The following is an 8915-nucleotide window of genomic DNA, read 5'->3' as shown; positions in this document are numbered from 1 at the left end:
GCCCAAAACCGAAGTAAAACTCATAAAAACCGGGAACCGGAGGCAAATCCAGTTTTGCCTTTGGTCCGGTTTTTAAAACCATGGTTAAGTGTAACGTATTGTTAAGATAAGTGTGATCAAGAAAATAGTTTTGGGTAGAAATGTGTAATTTGCCCTAATTTATAAAATATCATGGAACTTGCTCATGCTTTCTATGGAAACCTCACCTCTAGCAAGCTAACTGTGAGGTCCCTTTTCAAACAGCTTTTGGGAGGACACAAAGATGACCTAGCATATATCCCTGTAAAGGAACATAGTAATTTTTGGGCAGCATTTTTTGTTCATACAAGAAGTCACTCTTTTCGATAAACATTTCATCTTGACATTCATGTAAGTGGGGCTTTGCTGAACTTCAAATTCTCACACCCATGGAAACTTTGTGTGTTCCTCCCTCAAAATTTTGGTATCTCATTTAAATCTTAATCATTCTGTTTGTTGAAAGTAGGTAAGAATACATAAACTAAGGAAAACGACCTATTTTGCATTTTTACAACCAAAACTACCGCATTGAGTCTATATATATAATTAATTAAAGTTAAGAGTATGTTTCTCCTATCTGACAATTGTCAAGGTAGTTTGTCCACTGTAGATTGAATCTAAGTACAAAGAGAGTTCTTGATCGCTGATAGCGTTAAGACTTTATGTAAAACTGCTCTATTGTTAGAAAAAGTTGGCAGTTGAGCAATAAGAGGTACCAGTTGAACCCTGGATGTTTTCGATAAAAATGTGAATTGAGTCACAAGATTTTTGACATTTATGTTTCACTTAATTGTTTTTGTCCGAATCCTTTCTTATTTCAATGAGAACTTGATCCAACTGCACATCTTGCGGACAACAATCCAGCCATTCAGGTCGTTTTGTGTGCATTATTAATGCCTCTTCTTGTGTTTTTGTGGCATTCTCGCATTTGGGTCAACTTGATATAAACTAGTGCGATTTTTCTTTTCTTTTTAATCAACATATTAAACGCAATAAACTAGTTCCAACTTCCAAGTACCCTTCTGGGGAAAAAAAATCCAAGTAATATATATATTTTTTTATATAATAATAATCACATGTACATCATTCTACACGCGAATCTGTGTAGGGAACATGAATGATGATAATCACTTACAAGATTCTCAAACAGCCAAACAGGTGTTTCTACGGACAAAAAATGCAAGGGTTGGTCTTACAAAATATCATGCGCTGTCTTTTCATACCATTTTTTTTTTTTTTTTGGTATATATATAATACGTAAGTTTTAAGTTAGGTGAGGATTTAAACTTTAAATATTTTTATTAAAAAATACTAGGAGATACTGATAAGTTGAATTTTAAGGTTTTTTTTTTAATGAAAATTAAAATTTTTTTATTAAAATTGCAGATTTTAAACAAACTATACTGAATTTCCAACTAATACTTGCTTAGCTATAACTACATCAAAGAAAACTTGAGGGGCAGAGCCTGAATAAACAAACCAGCCAGCTTGTTCAATAAAGACCACCTTGCTAAGCAATGAGCTGCACCATTTGCTTCTCTTAGAACCTAGTTAAACTGTATACAGGGGCGGCTTGATGCATTTGGGGGCCTAAGACGAAAGTTAATTATATTGTTTTAGATGCAAAATTACTACTAATTAACATGAACAACATATAATTTTTTCTATTTTTTAGAAATTTTATAGACACAAAAAATTTGACAAATTTTTTGATGTGGCAGATTGACAGTGGTAAGTAAAAGATTAGGGTTAATAGTAGACCTAGATGAAAACTAGTAAAAGTTTGCTAACTCAACTCTTGTTTTCTATTTGAAAACACAACTATACTTATTTTTTTGTCATCAATAATAGTCTGTAACAACCTATTATTTAGCATTTGTTGTAAAAACATTGTGAAAAATATTGTGGACATAGCATTTTTCTCTCTTTTTTGTTTGTTTTTCATTTAATAAAAAATATTATTTTATTTATTGATTATAAATAACACTATTGATTGAAGTTTGAAGGCCTTTTTTTTACTTGGGGCCTTAGGCAATTACATCTATTGCTTGGCCCTGACTGTACATTCTAAGAGAGATTTTCCATCCTAATCGTATCAACAATCAAAATTGCAATTCTCCATGGATCCTCTCAAATATTCACCAATAAATAAAAAATAATTTTTTTATCAAAGGAAAACTGGAAAAAGAAAAATCTTTTAATTAGATGTGGTGATGATTTTTTTTTTTTTTTTTTGAGTTTTAAAGTGTATAAATCATTAGTGCCGGTTTGATATGTGAATTCAAATAACAGTTTTCAGTATTTAAATAATGAATTTAAAATTGTCGGCCCAAAAAAAATGTGTTTGATTAAGAGTGTTTTTGAATCACAATTCTCAATTTAAAGTGTTTAAACACTATATTTTATGAACTTATCCAAAATAGCTTTTAGTTTTTGTGTAACAATTTCGAGTAGCATTATTGTAATTATTTTGAAAATTATGGAACCCAGATGACGTTGACGGCACATAAAACACACAATTTTTCTTAAAATGTTAGTAGTATCCCTTATGTAGGAAAATGGCCCCATGCATACAACTTAATTAGGTGAGCTATTCAAGTTGCCTTGCTTAACATAATTGAATCTACAACTACTATTTTGACGTACTGAGATTCCCATCCCAACAGACAGAGAAACATTTAAAAAGCAGCCTCAGCTAGCTAGCTAGCGTGATAGTGCCTTTGGTGGGAGACAATCAAAATAAACATATAATATAGAATATGGATTTTGCTTTTAGAAAAAAATTTATCGAGAATTGAAAAAGTATTAACAATTTTTTCAATTTTTGAAAAAATATTTTCAAAAATAGATTGCTTAATGTGTGCCCTTAGGATTGAGCTTCTAGTGAACTGGATTACCGCAGCATTAACTCTTTGCAAGCCTACGGCACTCGAAGAATTGAGCTTCTGTAAGATTGTGTCATATAACACACGAACTCTATTTTGGCCACCACTTTGAAAAGCAAGTATTTTTCGATATATATAGAATGGAAGAGCCATGTGGATGTGAAACCTCTCATGCAAAAACACTTCCTTGCCCAGACTCAGTGCAAAGTAGGCTCTGGTACATCTATAGAAGCGTATTATAGATTATGGATCCAGCAAGGAGAACAAAGGGCCAAACAGGAGCAAGCTTTGGCCACTATAGTGGCCAGTGATTTATTCGATCTCATATACACTACCAATTGAATATGCAGCAAAAGAATTTATAAATAGTACGGTGCCGCGCTTAGTGCATTTATTACGTTTTGATACTACTTTCATAAAAAAATTAAAAAATTGTAAAAAAATTAATTATTTTTTTCCAAATAAAAAATTTCTAAAAATATTTTCTAAACTAATACCCTTAAGACATTCATTAACATTTCTCGTGTGATGATAGAATGATGAGTAGAAGTATAAAAGAGAGAACACACATAAAATTAGTTTATGTGATTTGGCTTCATAGCCTATATCCACATTGAGAAAACCCTTGACGACTACATATTATATTAAAAACTTATATTACAATGAATCTAATGTACAGATTATATATTAGAAAATATTTTAAATATTCTCTAACTTTAGGCTAACCGTAGACCGACCTAAAGTTAAAATATATTTTGCAAGCACATGATCCTAACATTTTTGAAGTTATGCTCCTAGTTACAATCATTTGGGCTCCTTCTTTCAATGGATCCAAGCATATATATAGACTATAGTCGATACTAAAGATTGTTGCTCAAGGAACAACAAATGCATGTTTTACACATCTACACGCCCAACTCAATAAAGAGGCCCACAAAATGGAAAACATATATAGTGGAACTCTAAACATCTCAATCCCATGCATGTCTAGTCACTACTCTATTTATATATGGAAGCTGTTTCATGATGTTCTTCAAAGTATGAGCTCACAAGAGGAGTAGAAGTCATCTAAATAGGAACAACTCTTGCGCATTATGTGGGGAACAACCAGAGTCCAGAGACACAGGATCAACTATCTTTCTGATTCTCTGAATTGCCACTTCTCTCACACCATTACTGTCTTTGTAATTTTGTTGCACCTGTACCCAAAATAAATAAATAAATAATCGCAAAAGTGTTTGAAATATATACAGAATCATTTCATTAATACAGACAAAGAAAAGGTTTAACCCTAAATATGTTTACAAATATTTATTTTTCTCAGTTATTAAATAGATTATTTTAAATACAATTCTAGTTATATAACTTTTTTTAATGAACTGTGTGATCTATTTTATAATACACATTAATATTCTTATAAATTATCGTTAAAAAATATAACTCCAAATACATTTGAAGTCAATTTTTATTCATACATATTAATATTTTTTTTAATAATTTTATATTTAATCATCGTTTTCAAATGTTAGGAGGTTCAAGGCTCTTCGCATGATACAACAATCATTAAAACACATAACCAAAAAATAATAATAAAAAATAATGATTTTATATTTTTATGACCTAATGGTCCAAATCAAAACTTGAGTTGAAGATGGCCAACAAGGCAACAACACATCATTGAGCGTGAAAAGGGCACCATAGATTAGAGATTGGAGAATTCGGTGGAAACTGGAAAGTAGCCAAACACGCGATAAAATGAGACTTCTCTTGGTACGATAAAATGATATTATTGCGACAAAATCAAAACTTTCCTTCCATGTCATAATGACGCACAACGTGCGTACCAGACGTTACTTTTCTGATACTCACCAACTAATCTCACCTGCCATCTAAAGCGCGTCAAGTGCGCGTAGTTTCTATAAAGCCAAACTGGCCAGATGGCATGTGTAACAGGCAACGATTCAGCACCAAAAAAAAAACTGGCAACGATGTTTGTGAGGCCCCCCAATGTGTAATTATGATAGGAACACAATTTTTTGCACAATTTTATACTATAACTCACCATATAATATATTGTGATTGGTAAGGGTATGTTTCCACATGATCCACTAACTTATTATTACCAATAACAACAAAACATGCAGCGAATTGTGACATAAAATTGTGCCAAAAATTATGCCCAACATAATTCTCCAATCTGCTTGATTTTTTTTTTATATAAGATAGAATTCTACTCTAAGTTAATCTAAGTGTATATGTATTTGAAACTCTCTTCTGGAGACTTGAACCCCGGCCCTTGCCCCCCACACTCTACAAGCATTTATACTTGTGGAGTGATCATCGCACCAAGAGTGTGCAGTGGTCCAATCTGCCTGTTTTAACTTTTAAAAGTTCAAGAACTATTATAAATGCTCGTGATGAATTATAGATCTCATTTATATTATATTATATTATATTATATATATATATATATATATATTTTTTTTACTACTATTTAAAGGACTTCTTCTGTTTGGACCAGATTTTTTTTGTTTAAAAATACCCCTGCATCCTTACGTTTAAGTAAAGACAAAACTAAAGGACAATTCAATAAAAATACAATCATAACTTCTACTAAAATATTGCCTAAAAAATAAAGCCACTCTTTTGTTAATTTTCAAATTTATTTATCCACTTATAAATTAGATTCTCAAAATAAAAATAAAAAATAGATTTTTTTTTTCAAATTTATTCACGCGTGTGATGAGGCTAGTATATATATATATGAAAGATTTTAATTTAGAAAATTTTTAACCATTACCTTAAGGTAATTGGTGACAAATCATTTTAAGATATATATATATATATATATATATATATATATATATATATATGAGGTGGTATTGGTATATATTACATAATAAATATATATATATATATATTTGATATATGTATTCAGTATTCACCCTCTCACATGATAAAAGACCTTATAAACACTCCACACTTATAAAGTATTCCTCATTCTAAAAGAGTAGATGCATGTATCGACTAATGTTCGATGAGTTGCCCAAAGACTAGAGCTTGTTCTTAAAGAGTGAAGTGAGGTACTTTGATCATAAATGTTTAATAGATTGATTAATCACTTAAATAATTTAAATCCAATAAGAATCGTTAAAAATTATTTATTTCAAATGAAGGGGAAAAGGCCTACAAATGCTTGGATGGTGCAATCCAACTAATTCCACTAAACTATTTTACATTTTTACAAACTGTTGATACGGTAAATTTTTACTAGTTCTAATATCAACCCATCACTAATATCATATTTTAACTTACAAATAACTATTTGAAAAATGATAAAACTACATCAACAGTTTGTAAAAATGTTGTAAAATAATTTGTCTGTAGCATTACTTATTCTGCTAATCTTAGTAAAATTGTCGATTTTACTCCAATCTTACGTTTTTTTTTTTTGCTAACATACTCCAATCTTACTTCTTTATTGATCTTTATGTGATTTGAATCATTTGAACAAAATAAGATCATAAAATCATATGATTCTAATAGCCTTATATAGCACCAAAGTTTAAGTGACTAAATTGGAAATGCCATATATAATTTATGAAATAATAATTTAATAGTCCATATACAAAAAATATTAATATCTGATGCAATTTATTAGTAGTTTTTAAAACAGTAAATAAGTTGCAAAGAAAGAAAGTGTGGTGCTAAATGGAAAAACTATAATTCTTCATATTTTGTTAAACCAAAAAAATAAAAAACAAACAAAATAAAACGCAACAAAACAACAAAAGTAAACTCTCAAGAAATGACAATAGTCAGAAGCAAGAAGATCTCTTTAATCAAGTGAGCATACATAATCATTGGGCAATAGACATTACATGACTTGGAATAAACTCAGCATCAGCACACTTTGAAAAGAAAATGGATTTGTCAATAAGCATTGAAGGGATGAAATTCTTTACTTGCCAATAGGCATTGAATTAATAGACTAGACTTGTGCACACAATAAAATTAACGAGAAACTTTTCCAACCACTTTTAGAATTAAAGATTGGATAAAAAGGAAGAGTCAAATTATCTTTTCATGATTTTGCGTAGAGATGGCTTTGATGAGAATTATTAGCAAAAGAAACTTAAGAATCGAGATTGAAAGAGAAAATCATAATTGAATTGCTCAACGCAATTTTAAAGATTTTGTAATCACTGGCAAGGTTTTGAAACCCGAACCGTTCATTGAACCGTAAAAGAGAGAGGTTCAAAGTTTTTGAGGTCAAACTGAGGTTGAACCGAGGTCAAACCATGATGATGTCATAATTAATTTAATAATTAATTAAAGCCTAAATATAGATATTAAGTTTATAAAACTAGCAAAATTGACTAATATATCTATATATGTGAGGCAAATTTAATAATTTTCAAGCATATATTTAATAATTAAATAAGAAAGTTAATAAAATAAAATAATAATCATGAAAACATTAAAATTTATGATTAATTTTTGAAGTAAAGTTGAATATCTTTAGAGGATTTTAATTATAATTTTTTTTATTCCTTGTAAGAGATGGATAATTTAATTAAGTAGAATAAAATTGTGTTAAGTTGTTTTTATAAAAAAAAAAAATTGCTAAGGTGTTGGACCGCACGATTCTTGACACCATGCAGTCCAACCCTGGTTTTAGGGTTCACGAAATTAACTAAAAATACGGTTATTTATGCTTAAAAAACAGGTTTTCATACCGGTTCTCGGTTTTCACGGTCCAACCTCCCGGTCCGGTCCGGTTCTAAAAGCAGTGATCACTGGTACCTCTATTAGATAACCACGTAAAGAAAACCTATTGGACATATTAAAGTATTATAATTTTTGAATAATATGATAAAAATGTGTATAATTTTTTTTTTTTGAAAAAAAAAAATCAATAAAGGGCCCTTCGTTTTTGAGGAATTCAACCCCCTTTCATAAGGAAAAAAAGAAAGGGAAAACAAAAAAGAAAAAAAAGAAAAAAAAAAGAAGAAATGTGATAGATCTGATCTGTTATAAAGTTATAAACCGATCACATTGAAAGAAAAAATCAGGTGCTCCTGAGACCACGTAAACAACTGGGTCCGTAATGGACAAGTTCCTTTTTTATTTATTTATTTTAATGGAAAAGGTCATTTCAAAGGCACTTCGTAGAAATTTCTAGGAAGGGATATAGAACCAACCTCTAAAGACCACTCTTATTCTTAGGGGGGGAATCACTTGTATAATTAATCTCCCATGGACATGGTACTCGAGAATCTCCTTTTCTTTTCTTTTTCTTTTTTTTGGCATGTTGTGCATTTCTCACGTGCATATATGATTACAAAATATTGGTTTTATGTGCATGTAAGATAAGTATATACTAGCTATTAAAATAATAAAATGATTTTTTTTAAAGAAATGATGTGTCCACAACATTTTCACAACAATTCATAAGTGGCAATTTGTTACTGGTTGTTATTGTTAGGGCAAAAAAGTAATCTTAATGCAAGGTTCAAATTTGAACCAATAACAACTAACCACTTATGATTTGTTGTAAAAATGTTGTGAACATAGCATCTTATATATATAGAGTCAATCTATAAAGTTCGTTTTCGATAATTGTGCTTATTTTCATCAAACTAAAATATTAATGAGTTTTCATTTTTTTGATGTAGACGGAAATTAAATTCCAGATTTCTTTAGCCTTTAACATATTCAATAATATCTTGAAAAATATATTGTCAATTTGTCATGCATTAAAATCATTTGGTTTTGGATATACATAAAGATGAAAAATAGTTTTTTTTTTGTTTTTTTGAGGCATTTTTAGTTAAGTGGGAGTTTTTGTATAACTCAAAAAAAAAAAAAATGGTGGATGATTTTGTTATCGATGTTGTTGCAGATAAGCTAGGTATCTTATTTATTAGGTACATGCATCCTACAACTTATAGTATATGAGTCCTACACAGCTATAAAATTGATACGTGGGTGACGGTATTTGAATGATCG

The sequence above is a fragment of the Castanea sativa genome, chromosome 3, assembly GCF_040712315.1.
Source record: "Castanea sativa cultivar Marrone di Chiusa Pesio chromosome 3, ASM4071231v1".
Taxonomy (NCBI): domain Eukaryota; kingdom Viridiplantae; phylum Streptophyta; class Magnoliopsida; order Fagales; family Fagaceae; genus Castanea; species Castanea sativa.
The sequence above is the reverse complement of the archived record's forward strand: the minus strand, read 5'-3'. Positions refer to the sequence as shown.